The sequence below is a fragment of the Streptopelia decaocto genome (assembly GCF_964273445.1).
Source record: "Streptopelia decaocto genome assembly, chromosome: 4".
Lineage (NCBI taxonomy): Eukaryota > Metazoa > Chordata > Aves > Columbiformes > Columbidae > Streptopelia > Streptopelia decaocto.
The window spans coordinates 39,389,412-39,412,623 of NC_138658.1; the positions used below are offsets into that span (position 1 = coordinate 39,389,412).

A 23,212-nucleotide genomic window follows, 5' to 3' on the forward strand; every position below is an offset into this window, starting at 1 on the left:
AACAGTTCTGAGCAATTGCAAGCTGCCACTGTCTTCATGCCTTACCATGCTGATGCACCACCTATATCAGAAAGTGCTGTCATTTATTTTATAAAAATGGAAAACTCTTCAATAAAACACCTTTAGTTTTAAAAACTGCAACAGCAATAGAAAAATCCCTTTTTGTTTATTTCTTACCCAGTTAATTAGAGTGTAGCTATATTCCTTAGAGGAGACAGCACAAATTTCTGAATCTATAATCTCATTTCATGATTTTACATCTGCAGTTATTAGTGAAAAAGTACAAGGATATATTATAGCTACTGAAGATATTGCTTATGATGTTATAAGTAGGGAGTACTTACCGTTGTTTACTCCTGATTGGCCCAAATGTGAAAGCAGTTGGGTTCTTGAATGGTAGGTCCATTTTGAAACCAAGTGCAAGTTGTTCTTAGTGTTACCAGAAAACTACCTGGAGGTATTGTTGGTTGGTTGGTTGGTTTGTTTGTTTGTTTCCTTAAAACCTGTCTCATATTGGCCTGCCACGCTCATGTAGCTAAGTTTCAGTGTAGAACTCGGTGGCATGTAACCTATCTATGCTTGTCATTGTCATCCTATATCACAAAAGAGCATGCATACACAGTTTTTCCTGCAGCAGGATTTTTCTTCTCTGTCTCCACAATTCTCACTTCACCATAATTAAGAGCTCAACTCACTAGTTACATTTCTATTAAAAAAATTCATTCTAGGAGTACAGAAGACTAAAAGGTTATGCTTTAGAGGGAAAATTCATTAGGAGAAAAAAAATATGCCTACCTGTGTTTTCTGGTGGTAGCTGACCAGTAGAGCTGAGTGCCCATGCCTCTCTTCCATTCAGCATATGTGTCTGTTTTTAACAGAATTGAATCTGCCAGGGACATGAACAGGAGTAACACTTCCTGAACAGCCAAATTATTTACTACTTGAGATGCTTGTTGCCTCTACCTACTTGCCTTTGACATAGAAAGCAATGTAAAGAAAGAGGTAGGCTCAGAAGGCAAGTCTCTTCAAATTCTTCAAGAAGGCCACCAAAGATAAGTAAAGAGTGCAAACAGAAGTCTGAAAAGCAGCCTTTACATGTCAGACTTATGAGAATCCCACTTTGTGTGGGACTGAATTTGCCACAGGATGCTGAAGGGTGAAATAGTAGGTAATGTTTAGCCCCATCAATATGTGTCCTTCTGTTGACCTGCTGACTTTAGTTTTAAATTCTAAGAATAAAGCTTCAGCCTAAATATGAAGTACTGCTCAGAAGTTTTGCAAGTTGTCATAGTTCAGAATCCAGGTTTATTTCATCGTCTTAAGAAGAAAGCCATGATCAGTACAAAGGTTTTGAAGTTTTCAAGTCCTTTTACGATTAAAACCATGGTTGATTCCATCAAGGAACAGAAAGACTGATGTGATTTTTAGAAATGATTAAGCAAGACACTCAAATTCTAAGTGTTGGGTACTATAGAGTCTGTAGTCTCAGCATCTAAAGTTGCCACATTTCCTAAAGGTTTTGTTGTGAATTATTCACTCTGCTGCCAGCTATCTGTTGGTCCCTATAGCTAAGGGACTATGCTGACTGCTTTGATAGGTCTTCCTTTTTGTAATTGCATTTCTTTGCCCTGTCTTACAAAGTATTTTCATTCACCTCTCAATCCTACTGGTTGGTTGCTCCAGTAACAAGGACTGTCAATGACTGTGGTTAGTAATTATGCTGATGCAGGCAGACAATCCATCATGGTGGATTTTGCATGTGGCGGCTGATAATTAATCGTGGGGCCATGGTGCACAAAACTACACAGTAGAGCAGAAATTTGTCTTCTAAAGGCCAGTTCAGGGTTGGAGCGTAAAGAATAATGAGCCCATAGCTGATAGCTCTTGTTTACTAATCAATCTTACTATTTTGCCTTCTGTAGGGTTTGATGAAATTGTCCATGGAAGTGATAATAATAGCTCAGTGGAAAAAATGCACATTTGAAGATTTCACTTTTTCTTAGGTGGTTGGTTGTGTGTTTGTTTTATGCTTTCAGCTAGTATATAGTAAGAGGAGTTAGATACTTGATAAATTAGAAACTGGCTATATTACTTTTGGCACCAGGTTGGGGGAAAAGTCTGCGCAATGGTGGATGGTCTTGCTGCTATACTCATGAAAGACATAAAATATCTCTGTAGGAAGACTAGAAGATGCCTGAAAGTAACATGAATAACTGTAACACTTTGGCAGTGTATCCGGAGATGACTGATGTTCTGTTAAGGCATCTCCACTCAGATTCACTGAAAATGTTCTTCCTTCTAAGGATTCAGTATCTTGCCTGTAGGTTATTGTATGAAAACCATCAGAAAGCTTGCAGTTCTTTGTGGCTTGTTCCCTGAACTTGCCTACCACTGGCTAAGGCAGCATTGCTCCCACAGATATTGTAGCCCAATATTTCTGTAATGATAGGATCCCTCAGCCTTGGATGTAGACAGGGAGAACAGGTTGTACTTAGCTGCAATAATAAAGGTTTATGGAGATTCAGAAGAAAAAAAAAAAGGAAGCAAGCTGGCATTCATTTTTGCCCCCTGGCATCTCACAGTTTCTCTTTGAAAATGTTGTCAGTTTCTTCTCATTGATTTTTGGTTTACTGCTAAGTTTCATCTCCCTTGCAGGCTTTCTCGACCCTTGCTGATAATTATTCTTTTACTCTCTCCCATATTCAGCACTGGTTAGTGGTATCAGCTGATAGGGGTTACCCTCACTCATGGTGTTTGAAGATAATCCTACAAGAAGATATGCCTCACCTGTAATGGCCAGTCTCAGAGCTACTCAGTTTTATGCGTTTAGTCCAGGATCCCACATGAGTGCATTGCTGCATCTGAATGTTATAGCACAGGATGCAGACATGGAAGCACTTGCAGAGCAGTTATTAACTTAGCATATCAGAAGGAAATTTGGCCTAGTAACTGATAAGGGCAGGCAACAATGATTTCACTATTGCAGTCTATGCTTGTTTCTACCTGAATGAGTTTTGTGACGAAAGGCAGATAAGAAAGGATTCTGTTCCTTTTTCCTTCCCAAGGAATTGCTCCATCCGAAGCTAGCCTAAGAGAAATCCAGTGCAAAAGATCAATCTTTGTTTTATTTTTCATTAAAGAAAAATAAAAAATAAATTAATAATAATTTTTAAAAAGCCACAGTCTGTAAAAAGGAACACTAAAAAAAAAAAAAAAAAAGGTTAAACTGAGTTTTAGAGGTGTTTTAAAAGTCAGTGTCTGATAGCAATAGGATATTGAGCAAGATGGAAGTTTAGTGCGACTCATTATGGCTGTCTTATCAATGAGAATATGATCTCTGCTTCTTTGAAAGTCCCATGGCTGCTTACATCCTTTAAACCCAGAGGTGTAGTGCATCTATTATATCCAGTGAAACTTGAACCTAGTCTCCAAATATACCTTAAATAAGCTTTGCCTGCCAGCTCAGTGACTTGAGCAGGTGACTTCTGACTGTATCACGTATACATGTATCATGTATACAGCGAGTACTTAATGACACCATCCTTTTCTCCTGGAATGAGAGGTGTTTGCTTTGTCTACTGACATCAAGCAAGAGTTACAGTGTTCTGTCACTGGTGACATTTCCACCACTGAGCACTTCTAACTATACATAAGTATCTGCCATTAAAATGAAGTTATGGTTTCTCTTGCCTCAAAGTAGAGAGATGGACTATCTACCTCTTAAGGACCATTTCATTTCTGTTTATTATATTTTGATATATATTTTACATAAAAACAGCTTCTCAGTAGTGTTTCTGGACAAAACTTGTCATGCAGACACATTATTTATTAACATTGTGTAATTTACAAGGAGCATCTAGTCTGCTTCACATACTTCCTAGACAATTTTTAAACATACATATTCTGTGTTGTGTATTTCACTGAATGCAATACAATGAGTTCATTGTTTCATTATTGTGTAAATCCCTGGAGTTTATACAATGTATGGATCTACCTGTCTATTTTGAGTGATAACTATACAATTCTGCTGGAGTTTTCTTTCATCCTCTTGTCTTTTCTGTTCCAGTGAAATCTTTCATAATCTCAACATGTTATACCAGAACTTCATTTGCTTTCTGGGGCACTGCTTTACCTTGCTGTTACAACCATTCTCAAGCCTTTTTTTTCTCAAGTTCTGGATACTTGAAATCCTTGTTGTTTATTTGCTAGAATTCTGTAAGACTGGCCTATTGTATATTAAATAGTATGTACTTTGAGGAACTGGGGGCTTTTTAGTGATATTATTGTCTGATGATGAGAAAGCAGCAAAAATTCAGAGGACTCTGGGTAAATTTTTTCTTCTGGACTTTTGTGCAGCTGCTGTGTGATGTTGGGGAAATCGCTTTCCTCTCAGTGTTTGTGTTGCAGTCTATAAAGTGGGGCAAGATTACCCTCAGCTTTGACAGTTTTAAAAATAAAAAGTTTTCTTGATTTTGCTGGTTTTTAGGCATCCTAGGCAAAAATGGTAGAACTTCCCTCCTTTCTGTATAAGTAATTTAGCATGGAAAAGACCTTAAAAAAAGATCTGTCATCAAGAGGAGGAAAGATTAGAAAAGGATGCCTGTTTTACTCTTTTAATAGAAAAGTGAGGATCTAAGATTTAGCCTGAGAGCTTAATCAGATCAAAAGCACTATTCAGTTAGGAGGAAGCTCCGTCTGTGAGAATGTACAGGAGCAAACAGGAAAGTGAAATCAGTGTTTGCTCCAATGAGGAGAGAGAAACCACAAGCATCTGGGCTTGATTGTAAAAAACAGAACTTTCAATGTTGAAAACTGAAGTGGTGCGCATAGTTGTCTCATCACATGTAATGGAATTCTGTACGTGAACAAACAGTTCTTTTCAGTAGTGCGAAGTGAGGTAGGTTCTCTGCTGGTTTTCTTCCCTCGCTCCTGAACTTCACAGAAAGAATTCAATGAAGAAACGAGGTCATTTTCTCTCCCAGCAATTTGTTCTTACTTTTACTTCTCAGTTACTCATCACAACTTCTCAGCCAAACCAGCTTTATTTTATAGCTCGTTTAGAGCCACTACTGCCTATTCTCTTCCATGTCACCCTGTTTCCTGATCTGTTCGCATCCCTTCACGATTGCATTATAATGTTAAATATACTGAGGGCAAGAGTACAATTTGCTGCCCAGATCAACTCATCGTGTAGTTATCACATTTTTGTACCTTTTTAATATGAATTAATAATTTACCTACATCTAAAGTATTGCTATCATCTCATAAAATATCTTTTTCTTTTACAACAAAAAGATTTTCAGATATGGGTTTTGCAGCATGTCAGTGTTCTCGTGCAATTAAAATAGCCCAGATACTTCTTAAAAGATCATCAAAATTGTCATAATACTTCCTATAAGTAATGTCAAACAAGCCTAGCCCACTGATCTGGATTCAGTTACTGGCAGACTTTAAGAAAACCAAAACATAACAAAAACAAAACAATAAAGTGAGAGAAGAAAAAATGGAGAGGAAAAAAAACACATCTTTTTTTTTTATTGTTCTTTTTAATGAGAATTAGATGATGTGGTTAGATTATTTTCTTGTCTCTACACATAAAATTGAGATAGATTAGTAATAAAGTAGTACTGTCATATGTACTGACTTTAATCTTTTTTTAAGACCATGAAAAATAGTATTAAATCTATTAAAAAAATCAATTTGCAGAAGTAAAAAGATGACTGAAGAGCGTTCAATGATATCACAAGCAGTTATGCTCTAAGGACAGATTTAAAAGTTGCAAGAGCCAAGATGCTTTTTAATTAAGGCAAAACTATCTGTAAGAAGGAGGGTTGGCAAAGCTGAAATAGGCTGTAAAAATATTGTGTAAAGCATTGAGATCTTACATGACTTGCAACTACTATACTCCGTGTTCCTTCCTTTTGCATTTTTCCTCTCCTTCACCTGTAGCTATCGAAAAAGGGCATCTCTCCTTTTCACTTGTCTCTACACCTTGGCTTGTTTCCTCATTTAGGTCATTAGGAGCATTAGAAGACAAATAATAATAATAGTGGCTCTCAAGTATTGAAATAATCCTATTTTTTGTTCTGTTTTAGAAGCCAGAGCAAGGAGATGGGTACGTATCACAACATGAATTACAGCAAATACCTTTAGAAGCAGCACAAGTTTGGTACATGTGTCAGAAGTTCTCTGGTTTGCATCAATAAGAGTTTTACAGTTTATTAAAACTTCTTTTGAATTTCTGTGTGTGCTCTAAACATATCTACAGGTAATGCTGTCCTTGCTTGTTGGCCAAAGAATGTTGAAATAATTGCCATAGTTTGAGGGGTAAAAAATACTGCCCTTGAAGATTGTTTCCCACCCCTTCATCTGGTTGCGCTGTAAAGTTACTGGCATATAATTCAGTACTTGAGCAGGTGCCAAGAGGTGACTCTATCACAGACAGCAGTGTAGCAATGGGATTTAAACTGCAGAAGGCTGACCTTCATACAGCTACATTAATTGCAGTTGGTACACCGTAAACTGGCAAGCAGAGTGGCACTAATGAAATGTTGAGGTTAAAAATGTATGAATCGGTATAGCGGTATCATTAAACTATAATAAAGACAACAACCTTAAAGTGTTTTGAGACTACCAAACAACTATTTTGGCTGCACTGTTAGAATAAGATTTGTAGTATCTGACAAGATTCAGTAGCATTGTGTTTTGTATGAGTTAAAAATTTGTATGGTAAGACCCAACGTAAAGATTAGAGGTACAGATTGAGTTATTAATGCCTCATAATATTAGGTAAAATATTTATCCTGTCTGAGACCCAAAAATTCTTAATATTTCCCCTAAGTCACTGAAGTGCTGCCTACCACTGCACTAAAAGTTCTAGAGAATCTATTCTGCACAAAGAAGAGATCAGTCTAAAATAATAAATAAGAACAAAAATCTCATTTGCTCTTAAAGTCATTGCCATCAGAAATTAGTTGTTCTTCAGGTGCAGGGGAAAGGTCTGATACCCATTGCATCCCCTGCATAGTATTTTTCACTAGTTATGTACACAGTGGCAGTTTTTAAAGATACGCTCTATCATTTTCTTGTTGTTTTTTTTTTCCCCTTGCTGTATATGTTGTAAATCAGTACTATCCTACCTTGCGGTACACTTAGCTCTGACAATTCTGTTTATAGTATGGTTCTTATTAATAGGCATTTCCATAATTTCTTCACTGTTGCAAGATGTGAATACTGGCTTTATAGATGTATAAAAAGAGGAAAAGGTAATAAGTGAGAAGGGGCTTGGAGCTAGAGAGTTGTCTGAGGGGCAGAAGGGGACTGGCAAGCGGGTGCAGCAATGAGGTGTGGAGAGATGGAGTTACATGTGTCCAGTAAGAGAGACATTTGTGTTGACATCTGGTTTCCAAGGTGAGGTACCTGCGATGTGTACGCTTTTAAGGGGGGGTTAAAAGCTTCAGTAACAGTGTGAGTTGGTGGGGACAGCTAAAAGGGAGCAAACAGAATGATTGAGTCTGATCTAAAGAAAACTGGCTTGAACAGAACAGCTTCTTGGACCACTGAAGGATTGCAAGGTAGAAATACCATATGTTTCTGAGAACTGCATTGCAGGAGGGAAAAAATAGGAATTTTCTTCATGCTTAGGGTTAGGAAAAGTAGCGGCATATTAGTTGTAGGAAGAACGTGATGATGAATAGCTTTTGCAGATAGAGTTGAAAACCGAACATATTACTACTTCTTTTCCTTACCCTAGAGAGTTTCTAGGACTTGAGCCTGCAAGTTGGTGGGGGAGAAAAGCTGGGAGTTGGTTAAGAGCTAGCTTCTGATCTTTAAGTCAGTTCCTAAGAATTTAGGAAGAGTGAGGTAGGGATCAAAGGTTAGAAAAGGGCCATTAGATCTGCTTCCTGCCTTCTGTGTTTCTTCCAGCTAGAGTGCATCATTTCCAGACTTTTAAGTAGTGATAGCACAGTCCAGCTCAATAGAAATTGACAGGATGTTAGTTTTCATTTTTTCGTAGAGGAGGATTGGGCAACAACTGTTTTAGCAGCAAACTCGGAAAGAGCATTTTATTTCCAGAATAAAGAAGTGCTTCGGGGAAGAAAGAACGGCTGATGTTTTCCACACCTTGTATGACTATTCGGGGGCATTTCTCACAGTGATATTCATGTTTATGCCATATTAGTTTCATGCTTATCAACGTTTTACAGCAATTTGACATATCTTTGGATGTTACTCTGGGGACAGTAGAAGTATATTCAGGATGTGTGCTAGTTTATTGGGAGATGATACAGAGGAGCAGTCATGGTTGCATGTGACACCCCCAGCTGGACAAGTGAAAATGTTGAAATGGTAAAATGAGTCTCTGGAAAAATGTTTATTTAGACAGAAAACACTTCTCTAAAAGACACCAGTAAGCAGAAATGTATAGTGCCAAATATAAGGTCAGATGTCACTCTATTTCAATCACTACTAAAAATCTATGAAAGCAAACAAATGTCAAAAAAAAAAGGCAAAAGATATTAAAAACTAATACTTCATGAAATTTCTTACTGAAAACCTACAAAATGGTGAAGTGGGGGGAGGCATATGTATCCAGTTTTCAAGTTGTATCAAAATTCCAGCTGCATAACCCTTAACAAATGTCTTCATAAATACCGTAAATTTCCACTGGTCAATGCTATCGCAACTTCAAGCTTTATCCTTCTCTTTGGCCTTAGCAGAAAAAGGGTAGTAGATCCTTTTGAAACATTAGCAATTATTTTAGAAGCATCATATCAAATTATTTCATTACTTTTTTATCAAGTAAAATGTTTATTAGCTAAAATATTGAAAATAACTGGTTTGGATTGAATTAAACCTTTTGATCAAGATGAGACGTTATGAGATTTTTTTTTAATATTTTTCAACTTTTAGTGAAATTGTGGTGTGAAATTGAAACGAATTATTAAGTCAGAAAGTGGAAGTGTTTCATTTGAAAATGGGTTTGACTGTACATTTCAGTGTGTTGGGTGTTACTCAGAACTGACACTTTTTTCCTTCATTTGGCAAGAATGGCCTGGTAAGTCCAAAACTAAAAGGTTTCTATTGTTAACCTCACATTTTTAGAGGAAAAATATTTTAGTTTGGTTTAGTTTTCTGTAATAGTATGTTACTATATATATTTTTAATCTGTGTCCGCTGTGTTCCCTTTGGTTGGGGTATGGAGAAGAAGTGGAGGAAATGCAAGGAGGCAGTCACTCTCCATTCTGACATAAATGTGTTGACTCAAGTGGAAGAAAAGCAAAGATGGAGACAACAGACTCAAGTCTGCATGTTCCTGGGCCTCGTTTAATCCTTTACACCTTTGCAAAATCAATGTGAAGCGTAAGCAAACGTATTTCTGTAGCATGCCAGCTTTTCACTCTGTTTTCACAGAATGAATTACAATGAACTCCAGTCCTTTGGGCAGCCAGAGCACAGCATGCTTTGACTCTCTTCTGATAAATAGCAGTATTGTGCATATATTTTTTTCTTCAGTCTGTAAGAGCATGTTAGACTGTGTGCCCTTTTAAATAACGTCTTTAGTGGCAATGTGTATGTTTTGACCCAGAAGTTACATTAATTAGCCTTCGTCCAGCAGGTTCATTCAAAACTAAAATTATGGCATGATCCAATACACTTAAATTAAACAAAGTGCATAAAAATGGCTTTATAATCAAATAATTAATTGAAGGTTCTCAGGAACGTTTATTAAGTGTGATAGGTGCACAGAGAGCACAGGCAAATGCCAGAGAGAAGTCTGTAATCAGCACTTCAAATGTTTCTTCGTGAGCTTTCCATTAACTCAAGGTAAACTTAATGATTACTTAGGGAAGCATTTAGTTTGCAATATCATACTATCCTGGAGATAAGTCCACTAAATAAACTGGGCTTGAGTGAGACTCAGGAAGGCATTGAAAATAAGCTTTCAAGACTTCAAAAAGATCTGTCCTCCATGCAAATAAACACTTTTTTTGTATGCACATGCGTAGTCATGGATGAACATCATTTGGATACAAAGCCTCTACACTGAAGGCACTAGTCAGAGGAAAATCTCATGGATTATGTGATCCCAGCTATTAAATACTGGGATTCAGTTGTCATGTTACAGATTTTTTTCTTGTTTTTCTTGGGACACTTGCATTTATAGGTTGCAAAGAAATTTATTGATTTTGTGTGGAAGGGAAAAATAGATGAACTTTGACAAAATTTCTTCACATACTTTAGAATTGTAAGGTGTGTTTTTTTCTGGAACAGAATTAAGTGCAGAACTCACTAGCAGTATATATCACGTATCTGCTTACTGTATCTTGCCAGTTTCTTACCACTGTCAGGTGGGCTTACTGCTTTGAGTTTAAAATATTAAACCAGATCAGTCTAATTGTGCATTATCCCTCAGGCTTAACTAAATATTTGTAAAGAGAAAAGCTGTCCCATGTGCAGAGAAAAAAACTGCTTTTCATTTTTAGTTATTAAGATAAAGTAAAGCAATTTTTTGTTGGTTTTAGGTATTAATATGTCCTTCTGGAAATTGCTTAGTACAACTTATTTAATAAAATATGGTGCTCCTTAAGCAGAGAAAACATTTTAAGTTCTGTAAATAAAATAACTGCATTGATGAGTAACTGAATTAATTATACTTTCCTGTGAAGAAAATACTGTTCAAAGTGAGGAACTTTGGTCATCTTAGTTAAATTCTTGACTTTAACAGCTTTGATGCCTAATTTTGGCACATTTCTGGTTATCTGTATATCATCTAAAATATCGTCAGCTTCTCTAATCTCCAGCCATGCTGTCAGGAGTAATTCACTAATGCCTATAAAAGCAAAACGACCCAAAAATAAATAAATAAACAAAACTATTTTGACCTGGATTTCCCTAATCTGATTTTACAGCACAGCTGCATAAATGCTTGTGCCAGCATAAAAGGAACAAGATCAAGTGGTGGGGTGAAAGGGTGGCCAAATTGCTTCTTTTGGAACTACCAGCTGAAAATGTTCATGAAACAACACCTTTAATGGATCTTAGTGCCCTTGAATACACAAAGAGGTGTTATAGCCTGTTTTAATCATACATGACCAGTTCTTGCTAAAGTTAGAACGGAAAGCTCGCCGTGACTTCAAAGCAAGCAAGGTTTTAACTCACCTGAAAACATATAATTGCCTAAGCTGTTCCCCATCACAACTACAAAACTCAAGCTTAAAAGTGCTTAATAGTGTACAAACTCCGCACAAGTAATTGAGGTTGGAAGAGAAGGGACTGACTTCAGAGGTTGAGCAGGTTGCTTGGGATCTTTTCTAGTTCAATTCTGAATATTTGTAGTAGTGGAGATTCTGCAATCTGTGTGGTCAAGATCCATGAAAAACTACTTTGACAGAAACAACACTGGTAGTCAAGCATAAGATTTACATATCTTGATAAATAATGGGATAAACTTTCCTGTGATTTTTAGGTAACTGCTTCAGATGGTCTGACTTGTCCCCATTCCTCACCCTTTTCTGAAAACAACACTTTTTCCAGGTAGGGTTGGTTCTGTGGAATTAATTCTGTAACTCTGTCACTTTATTGAGAGCCTACAATACTTTTTAAAAACAGTGGTGTAATAATGGTCTAGTCACTAGAAAAATCACCTAAACACTACAGTAAATTTCTTGTAGTAAAACATGCATGATTTAGAAGAGACAAACACTACAAAAGGCATTTAATTAGATAGAATTTAAAAGTTAATTTAACTAGTGTTTCTCCATCAATTAATTCAATTCTGCACATTGAATTGCTTCTGTAAATGTGCCCTTTCTTTTCTTTCTGTCAGTTTAGTCAAAATGGAATGGAGGTTTGTCTTCTAAAATTATCCGAGTGAAATCCTTCTGGTGCTGAATCTTCTTCCACAAGTATTGCCAGAAGAATTGTCTTTTAGCTTCACCGTCCCTCTCCAGTGTGCCAAGGTGTGGCAAGATTTATTTTCAGCAGTTTAAGAAGAACTACTGTTGTTGCAATTAAGACATTTACTGTGTGTTGTTCATGCCGTAATAGCAGCCAAACCGAGAGGCGCTAAGGACATCTGTCAGGCAGGAATCCAGGTTTCCACGCTTAAGAGCTGCACAGGAAGGCTGGATGTGAGCTCAGACGCTCATGCCTTATCTCCCTCAGAATTCTGCAGAGGTCCTGAATGTGGTCCAACAAGGCATATTAGTACTTAGCACTGTAATGTTTACACACTGGCATGGTTTACGAAAGCGCTCTGAGGTATTCAGTATTTCTGTGTGCTGAAATGGGAGTTATAAAGATGCATAATAGCTGTTGGCTCTGCTTCCAGACAATATTATTAAGATACATTGCTTTTTCTATACCATTTTGTACAGAATAGGTGCGGTGTTGTCTTTTATGGAGACTGAAAACTAGTCCTGCTTTTCTTACTGTTTGGAGGGGAAATTGTGTCTACTTTTGTAGGTAGTTATTGGAAAAGTAATTACACTCTCCCTTAATAGAAAAAAATCAATCTAATTCTGTACCCATATGTCACAGCTGAAGAAGCTGTAACTAGTTTCATGCTAAGATATTAGGATCTTAAAAGAGAATGGGAATAAATACAATGGTTTGTGCTTCTTATTTTTGTTGATGTATAAATATGTTCAGAAGATCAAGAAAGATTTTTACAGGATCGTGTGAAGCAAATAGTGTTTTCTGTTTACTAGTTCTAAGTTTTATTACATGTAATCTAAACGTGATTACATGTGGGGAAATTTATTTTTCCTCATATAAACTGTGGAATTGACACCATTTTGTAGTAAGCAGTGCAGAAAACCCAACATAACTGGGAAGAACAGGAAAAGGTCTATTGGTGTAGAGGGCTATTTTCATTTGTCTTACAAAGTGATACCTGAAATATTTGTGGCAAGGTCTGTAGTTGTAAGCTAAACTATGCCAGGCACATGTATGAATACTTAAACTCTGTGATGTAGATAGCTAAGCATTTCAAATTTATAGAAGGGTTCCTAGTACCGCTTAAGCCTGGGCCGATCAACCATACAAAACAGTTCCCAGGCATGGTTTGGGTGACAGCAGGGACTAGGACTATGCCTGTTGCATGAGGTGGGTATTGGTGTGGTTGTTTTGGAGGTTGGGACGTTAAAAACGTGGTTGTTACCAGTCATCAGCTGGCCTGAGGGCAAACTTTGGCAACAAATGTTTCATTGGTACAGATTCACTCTGTGATCTCTCTGTGATGCTGATGCTCACTTTGGAGGCTCCCAGGCTATGCTGCCCTGCTGGCTGAGCTCCTTTACACCATGGCAGTACCGTCTTACACCAACAGACATCCTCAGGTGCCTGAAGCTCTACCTACAGCCATGCTTTCAACTTTGAAGTGACAGCAGATGTGGATCTGGTCTTGACTTTGAACCACCCTGCTTATGCAGTCAGCTGGGGCTAGCTTCCTATTCCAGATTTCTACAGCATAAGAGTCAGAATACCTCTGTGGGTAACCAAAAAACAGAGCAAAGATCAGGGAAAAACCTTAACAGGAGATATATTAGCCATAGTCTGTGCATTAGTTGGGAGGAATACGTATTAACTTCCATGACTCCACCTTGTTCTTTGTCAGCTCTGTCAGTCCATTGCCTTGGACTCAAATGCAGATCCACTGCTGAATAGCATAACAATTATAGCGTAATTCTGATCATACGCATAATAGCATATAGTGACATCCTAATATCCAAGTTCAGTTTGCCCTGGAAGTGGACATTTCTACCATTTTGGATGTCAAAGAGTAAAATTCTATGATCTATATTATGCAAAGAGTCTTGTTAAACAGTAGGAACCATCTCTTCTCATCCTAAAACTACCATTTTTATTTATCTGAATGTGAGCTTTTCTGCAGTCCCTTCACTATGATGTTGGAACATCTAACAGTTACCAATCAATGCATTCACACAGTCTCTTAATCAAATAGAATTATTAAATATAAACATTTTAGGTTTCAAGAGCAGGAATTAAGCAACAGAGATCACATGATTTACTGAAAGTGAGAGAATCTGTAGCAAAATCAAAAGCAGAATGCAGCACACACTACTGGGAGGTGCCGTACACAAATATACAGACACACATATATTATAAATCAGTTTTCTAGTCCTGAAGGATTGCTAATATTTAATAAGACTGCAGCTGTTCCCCTGGTAACTTAATTTAGCTGAACTTTTTGCAGCAGTGACAAATACAGATGTCTCTGTTCTTTCTTATTATATGTTTGGTGTGATGGTTCCTTGCAGTCAAATACACCAGTATATCTGTTCCTTCAGACTCTCAGGTATTAACCCTTTGCTAGTCATGGATAGCAGGATTGGAAGGATTGTCATGAAACCATCTTGTCTGTCTCCCACTTCAAGATAGGATCTCTGTGTGCTTCTCCCTGCGGACAGATGTTTGTCTAACTTGCCATTGTGGTGCCCCCAGAATCACATAGGTTTGCTTATTCCTCTGCTCCCTTCCCATTTAATTCATTTTTCTAGACTGAATCTCCTCTGTGGCAGATCAAACCTATCACTTCTTTTCTTACATGCTGTGAGTAAAAAGAAAGATCATTCTCTTCCAGTATTAGTTCAAATTTCTTCAGTCCTTCCTCAGGTTTTGTAGGCCCCTGATCATTCCCACTGATGTTTTCTGGAGCCACTCCAGTTGGCAGAAATTGGTCATGATGGGTGTTACCCAGTTGTGTCAATGTTGAAGGCAGCTTACGTATTTCTTCTCTCTATATTGAAGACTCACGTGTAGATGAGTCTTACATGTTTTTACTTTTCTTTCCAGTATAATGATTGCCTTCTTCACAGTATCTTGACATGACTGACTCTTATTGAGTTTCTGATCTACTATAAATCAGAGAGCTGTTTTGAGGACCTACTAGATGAAGGAAGCTGTTTCACATCCAGCCTTTGTACAACTGCTTATTTGTCCCTGAATGTTAGGAACTTAACCTTTATTGAATGAAATCACTTTTTGTAAGTTCATCTCTCAAGTTTGACCAGATCATTTTGAATTCTAGTCCCTTAATCTCTTAACTTTTATCATTTTTCAGCTCCCTGTTATGTGGAAACTTAACTGAGAAACTATTTTCCAGATCATTAATGGAAAAAACAGAGCAAATTCAGGACAGATTGTTGCAAATCCACATAGGATACCTCTTTCTCTATATAAAGTTAATGATTGACAGTGAAGAAAAAAATAATTGAAGTTATACTCTAATTTTCAATGGCTGAAACAAAAAAGTGTGCAAAATGAGTAAAAGCTACATGCTTCGAGTTCAACTCATTTAACCTCCTTTAGCTTAAATAAAATGTTCTGTATGAATTTGAAATGTGTGATAGGAATGAATGATGAGTATGTGGCTCTAAAATTCATGTTGTGTTAGTTAAGTGTTTGTATATAGCTTGAGCTTGTTGTCCTTCCCTGACAGGAGGACAATTTCTTTTTTAACCTTTCATCCCGTTTCCTTTCTGAGGCCTGATTTTAGGCTATAGAAGGAAGCATATTGAAAACAGGAAAAATAGGGAGGTAGTGTGACATCTTTCACTGGTATCAGGAACCATGTACATACCATCAAGTAATCTGGAAACCCTGAAGATACACAACGGAGCTTGAATAGAATAGAAGGTACAGTTCTATTAGTGTAATTGAAAATCTGATCTCCTCTGTTAATCAGTTTTTCTTCAGTTACTCTTAGTATATTCCAGTACTATTTGGGAATTGTTTACAGTCAAAGAATCGCCTTGTAAATTTCTCATATTAAAAACAAGCAAATGATACTAGGTTGAACAAGAGGAAAAATAAACTCATTGTGGGTTTTAATGTCACAAAAAGCAAACTCCTAAGGTATTTGTTCCTTTAATGCAAGACTGCATTAACACTGAAGGCTGATTATGTGCTGCATTACCTGTTCAATCTGTGCCAAGCACACAGCAGTTTGGTCATCCTCTGATAGACTTGTTTAGATCTGATTTCCATAATTCCTCCTTCAGACTGGACAAACTGCTTGAGGGAGTGGGGATGTGAAGACAGTACTTTCTTCTTTGGCTAGCAGCTGCAAGATACCACAGAATATCAGATTTAATTCCTTTCCTTAGGCTGTGTGAAAGCATCTGAGGACAACAAATTCTGTCACATATTCACAGCCTCATAAATATTGAAATCCCTTAGTTTCTCTGTAAAGACAGCAACAGTGTATTTTCATACCCATAAATAGAGCTGTGAGTATGCTCACCAGGAGCTTTATCTGATTGCTGTCTTTAGCATGTATCTAGTTGGGGAAGCCATAAAAAATCAGCATTAAAAATAGTACTTAAAATGCCTTTTGATCTTTATATGTAGAGAGAATTACAGAATAGCACTCTCTAGCACGGAGTATCTTGCTGTTATTTCCCCTGCACCTTGATACTTTCCCTGGCAAACAGTCAGATGTGGAGGGATCCCGTGTAAGTTTGGTGGTGTGGGGTCAGCAGGTGTGCCAGAGGAAGCTGCATGGCTTCCCCAGCTGCAGAGCAGCCACTGAGGACTTGTTTACAGCAGGTAGGACTTGGGTTTCTCTCAATGGCTCATGTGAATGCAGAAGAACACTGTTCTGGTCTGCAAATTAGAGTTTTCTGATGCATAAACTTGCTCAATGAGAGGTCTGCTAGAACAGGAAAGAATCAGGAAATTGCAGACCAAGGAGTTTGTTCTGTCCCACTGAGCACATGAAAAGAGCATGTAGCAGCTCCTGAATCACCACTTGATGCCCACAGTATTTTTCCACTGTAAATGGAAAGAAGCTTGGAGCTGTTTTTTCTCCAGTGACTTAGAAAGGTTTGCTTTTTGCTTTCAGTCAGATCAAATTACAGCAATTATGAAATCTCTTATTCAGACTTCTGGGAAGATAAGCAGCTTTAAATCTTAAATCTGTAAATCTTTACAGATATTTTTTGAGGCTGGCCAAGCACAAAGTAAATCACTGCGTGAGAAGTTGTCCACTGGTCATCAACAACAGGCTGCCAAGACTTGAGCTAGAAGTCCTTCCAGAATCTGGTAAATTTTCATACATGTGGAGATTGTTTTAAGAGGCCATGAGATGTCTTAGATGTGTGACAAGTCTTCCATTACATAAAAAGCCTCCTTGTAGAGGAAAAGACCATCTCAAATTCATAGTGGACAGAATGGGACAAAATGAGCCTAACTGCCCACAGCAAAGTGCATTAGTAGTAGACTGTAGCAAAAACATCCTCACTGTAGGAGATAAAAAGCATTGGAATAGATGGTTAGAGAAAGTGGAGACATCTTTATTTGTAAAACCAGATTAGACAAAATACATCAGGTATTATATCCACATAGGTATGCCACCTTGGGTAGTAGGGAGACACTTGTAATCTTGAAAGCTGAAATAACTTACTTAGATACTTGATCCTAGTGCACAGCTGCTGAAATAGAGTGTCTGATTCTGGAGTTTGTCATTCAAGAAGCGCAGCAACAAAAAGTGAAAGAGTTTAGAGGGAAGCCATAAAAACATGCATTATATAGAAGCACAGTCTATGTAAATTAACAATGCAAATTTTAGTTGTCTATAGATGTCCATGCAAAAATAGAAATGTGATACTACAACCTTAGATCTGTGAAACAAGGATATAATCCAACAGCTGGAAATTGAGCATAACAAGGACTCTGCTGGAATTGCCTCCCTGGCAATATCCAAACTCGATTTAAATATTCTTCTTTAAAAGACAGAACAAAAATACTCCAGCAGGAATTAACTGATGTACAGACTATTAGCAGGTTGGACCAGAAAATAGCTCCACACTTATGCTGGAAGAGCTGGATTTTTTTTCACAACTATCTTAAGCATAGCAATAGGAAGCCAGTTCTGTTCCTTTTGGGAAGGAGCAAAGGAGTAGAAAGAAAGTAGGAAAGCACAGTCATATATTTGTATGAATCTAGAAGAGTTTCATTGTTAGTGTGCCTCAAGACAGTTGCAGGGGAAGAGGAAGGAAGTTGTTTGGATTTTGGTTTTATTTTTAAATCTAGTGTCTGTTCTAATGTACATAGCAATCTAATTCTCATGAAGTAAATTATTATTAAAAAAATAACTGAGAAAACTAGGAAGTAATAGAGATAAAATATGTTTTTCCAATAAATATAAGAGCGTTCCGGAACAAATGAGTCATAGGTTACTGAATCTTTATATTAATAGTCAGATCAACAATCCCTTATCCATCAAACAGGATTTCTATGTTTATCAGCTCGGGAAAGGAATGTGTTACAGCTAATAGATATGATAGTTATAATTATCTAATCTATATAAAGAATATGTATATTAAAATAATGTTCATTTTTGTGGTAGACCATTTCATGATATAATACAATCATCACTTAGTTTTTAATATTATCTGTTGATTGCAGATGCCCTCTTTATTTCTTATTATCTTCTTAAAGTCACCTAAGTGTAAGTATAAAGGACAAGGTGAAGTCAAAAAGCATTTTCTAAGTCTTTCTAGACTTCAAACTCACAATTTTTCTATGCTCTAAGACTGATCTTTTACATAAGCTTCTTTTCTAGCTTCCCCACATGTTTATTGTTTGTTTGGGCGAGGCAGGGGGCTAGCTTGTATTTCTGCTAAAAGCTTTCTAACATTAAGCTACAACTCTTGAAAGCTCAGCCTATGGCTTGCTCTTTGAAATGTAACATCTTTAGTTATTGGATACATTGAGAGACAAATTTTGCTAACAGGATTTGCTGTGGATGACAGCAGCTGATTCATTGACCTGAGGTATTTTGATTTTTTTTTAATTTTATTTTTATGAAATAACTCATTTTAAATCTTGTAAAATGCAGACTTTCAGACTATGCATAAAAAGTAGAAAAACTTAAATACATTTTTATTTATTAATATGACTTCATAAAATTCGGGGCTTTTCTATGTGAAGTAGCCCATAGATATGTAGAATGTTATTGGAAACTACTTTGGAAGTAATAAAATAACATAATGACATCCTAGAATTGAGGATATCTATGCACAAGTTAGCTATTTAGAAAGCTTTAGTGACTGAAGTATTTTGAGTCCGCTTAGATCAATATTTCACCATAATTTTAGTAGCTTTTCAATGTAATATAAACTTAAAATCTAAGTGCTTTCTCAATGATTGCAATGGGGAGCTCTCAGAACTAATTCTTAAATCTGTTTCTATTGGAAGCGTACTGTATGCAGTGTTGTAGAAATATACCCACCATAAAATGAACAGTTTATTACAAATATTAAAGTGGTTGGGGTACACGAATGTACAAGCTGTATATCAAGCTCGGAATGCTTAGCCTTATCAATGTCACTTGAAAAAATCTTCTACCAAGAAGGAATACAGATCTTGAACAAGCAGATGTCTTTTATTATCTTTGTAAGCTATGCAAGATCAATTCTCAAGCTGTCACAGACAGTTTTATATGTATTTATCATATCCTTGTTTTGCTAAGTGTCGCACACCGACTGTATGAATGAGCACAGGATGGCACAGGAATGTCCGAGTTTGCAGCCAGGATTTGCTTCATACAGGGGCCAACTGAGTATAAGGCTGTGTGAGCCAAACTCTGTGTCCTGTCTGGCTGAACCCCGGTTGTTCAGAGCTGCCAGAAGCAGACATGCAGCCTGTTTGAAAATCATCTGTGTTGGACTGTTCAGAGCTGGCGTGTGTCTGCTGCTGCTCAGCTGTGCCTGGAAACTGCAGATCCCCCATCACTCACTTGCAGTTCAGGGTAACTCCCCTTGCCCAAGATCTGGCTTATTTGGTATGTTTCATACTGTGATGCTGGTCGTATCCTGAGTTGAAATGCATGCTTTGAGAGCATGGTAATTAATGTATTGGGTTTTGGTCAGGTCTACAGGTCTGGTGTCCAGCAAACAGTTCCTCTAAGCATGCTGTTCTGCTTTAGAACAACTTTTTCCTAGCTAAATGATATTACTTGAGAGAGAGTTTTTCTGTACCCTGCAGTGCACTAGGAGAGATGACCTGTAGGCTTAGTACGATATCTAAAAGAATCATAAACTGTGAATTATTCCAGGTTTTTCTGACACTTCCTTATTGTGTTGTTTCAAGGCAAATGGGCAGTATGGTAACAGCCAGACATCCTGACTGACATGTTTTCATGATTGATGTCAGCTTTCCTCAGTGCTTCACTTTTCACTCACACTACCAGGATGTACCTATGAGTGATAAATCCTTCCATTCAAATAGCCCTTGCATCACTTCTTTTATGATCTATTGAACTATAAAATGACTGGCATGTATGAGATGCTGAATCTCAATATTTTCTAGGTGTGAGCACACTCTCTTATCCCAGGCCAATATCTGTTGAGAAAATGATTTTCAACTTTAGCATCTGTGGAATTATCAACCCTTTTCCAGAAAGGATTCACCTGGGAAAATATGGCTGTGAAACATTAAATTTTAAGGAGAATAAAATATTTTAAAATATTGCCAAAGAAAAATCTCCTGCATCAATATAATCCCTTCCCAACCAGAGGTATAGCTCATTTCTCCTCTGATGTATGAGGTTTTACAAGATCTCACTTGATTTTCATCCAACAGTGTTGAAGTTCTGAATGATAATAAATCCATCTTATTGGAGTACTGAAGGACTTTCAGTGTTAAATTACTCTGAAGACTCCTTGCCTGGATTTGAGACATAGATGAGAAGAAAGAACCAAAAGCGAGTGTGCTACAGAAGCAGTAATGGCAATTTCTTTATTTCATTTGAGCACAAATCAGAACAAATAAGCCTCTCTTCTATGTTCTGTGGAAACAGAAATGGTTCTTTCCTAATATTGCACTGCTATTAAGGCTTGCTCTGTGTGTTTTTGCAAAGTTGCAAAATAGAGGCACAAGCGTTCAGTTCACTGCAACAACAGTGGAAAGTCTACTCGTCAAGTAACAAGGAGTTGTTATGAAAAGCTCAAGAAAGAATGGAAACAGCTGTACATATGACAGAACTAGTCAGGGCAGAGCTGACAGTAGTCTGTGAGCCTCAAATTTCATCCTCACACAACCACAACTTGCAAGCTGAAGATAATACCCTAAAAAAAAGAGGGACACATGGGGAAGAAAAACTGATAGAAAAATAACCTGTGCACTGCACAGCATTGCATGCACTCAGAATGCTTCCCTTTCCCTGTTCCTTTAATAAGCAAGTCTTTGGGAGATTTTTTTTGGGTCAGGCTTCTGTAAAATTTACCTGACTGCTTTGCATTGAAATTTTGCTTTGATTTGAGAATTGCTTGTACTGTAATATGCCTCAGAGGAAAGTGAGCTGTATTAAAAATTGACGTTAAATTTGTAATTTATACCAACAAAATGAACAGAACTCAAAATGCTGCCAATCCATGTTTGCTGCAGTTAACCTACCTAGACATCATATGTATGGGAAAAGATACTTCTAAAGACTGGTGGCACTTTCAAGAGGTGGTGGTATTTGTAAAGCAGTTTGCAGGTTTACCTTAATATGAAATATTTTTTAAGCTTTTTTGGGGGGGAGGGGGAATAATTTTGGGAGAAAAGATGGGGTTTTTTTCTGAATTTTAGCACCCAGTTTCCACTTTACTGCCATCATTTGAGGAAAGTTCTGCTTGGAAAACAGAAAATTCTTGGCAGTATCTTGGCAGTAAGTCCTGTAAAAAGACACATAGGTGACAGCAGAAGTAAAGCCAGTCTTCTGCAGTACGCCTTGGTATGATGTAGTATGCTATAAGTTACTACTTCTGACATTTTTCATTAATACTGCAAATGTGAATCTTCACTATGAAGCCCCTGGCATGCCACCTGTGTCCCCACTCCCACCTACCACCCACAGATAACAGTTTGTGACTTAGCTAGATTTTCTTGGTTCAGTTCTGTTGTAAGAATTACTTACATAAGCATGACAATTGGCTTCAACCGATGGTGGCTCTGGGAGCTCTTTGATGCTTTTTATCTTCTGTTACTATGATATTGTTTTACTCTTGATTTCAGTAAAAGATTTTTGTTCATGAAGAAGTATGTCTTTCCACATGAGATTAAAGACCAGTCAGCTTAAACTGTCTATTTACTCAATGTCAAAGCTGCATGGAGCAGGAGCATGAGAAGCCTTCTTATACATGACCAGAATGATATTAAGAAGGAGGGTATCAGTTTTGCTGTGGATGAAATGTATACCGAAAAAAAAAAAAAAAAAAGAAAACAAAAGTCGAATTAAAACAAAAACATATAAGGCGAAATGCAAATTCAAGGGTTAAAAAGAGAACAAAACTAAAGTGAAACCTGCATAGACATAAAAGAAAAATAAAAAAATGCATATGCTGCTACACACTGAATGTATCTCTGTCATAATTAGGTCTGTCAGCAGTGTACTCTGCAAATATGAAACAATATGTCATTCGAGAGTTTACAAAAACATTTGTATCCAAATAGTTGAGCAGGGCATACTTAATTAAAAGATGATCTACTCTCACTCATGCTAAAGGTGCTACACCTCTTGCAGGGAGACATTTTTAATACAGCTATATATAGCTAAATATATCCTAATCTGTCAAGTTCAACCTTCAACATTATCACAGCGGAAGGTCCTCTGTATCTAAATCCTGATGTCAGTATGTGTCTTTTTGTAGGTCATGTTTACAACACTGTGATAAGGGTCACCACTTTTAGAAAGGGAAGAAAATTGTTTTCATAATGTAAAACTCGTGGCATATGAAACATCTACAGAAATCCGTAGAATTTAAAGTATTTTCCATTTCTTGGGCAATCAGATACTGCAACCTGAGCCTGATGTCCACTAACATTTTTGAAGAAAGTTGAAGAGTACATAATCAATTTTTCTAGCTTATGGATGTATTTAGACTATTAAAATCTTTGGATGGATGTAAAGTACTTTGGAAGAAAACTAAGTCTGTGATAATGTCGCCTAAGTTGCACAGGTGCCCGCAGTGGAGAAGACCCTGTTCCCAGACAATGGTGGCCTTGGGAATAGGTCTCAAAACTCTTTGCAGGACAGCAGACCGTTCAAACACTTTCCTACCTTTGATCTCTCCTGTGATTGCCGTGTGGATGAATTGTGGGTAAAACCAGCATAAACTTGGCCAAAAATGCGTGTAAGGAAAAGCATTTTAAGATGTCCCCTTACCTGTGAGCCTGCTGTAACTGATCCTTCTCTCAT

At 37.2% G+C, this 23,212-nt stretch overlaps 1 protein-coding gene across 1 annotated transcript in view; it reads left to right on the top strand.

Moving 5' to 3' along the window:
• Nucleotides 1-23,212, top strand: part of GALNTL6 (polypeptide N-acetylgalactosaminyltransferase like 6) — a gene marked incomplete at both ends in the record, with an annotated part of 443,878 nt that overhangs the window by 308,880 nt on the left and 111,786 nt on the right. The gene's annotated exons all lie outside the window — the stretch shown is intronic.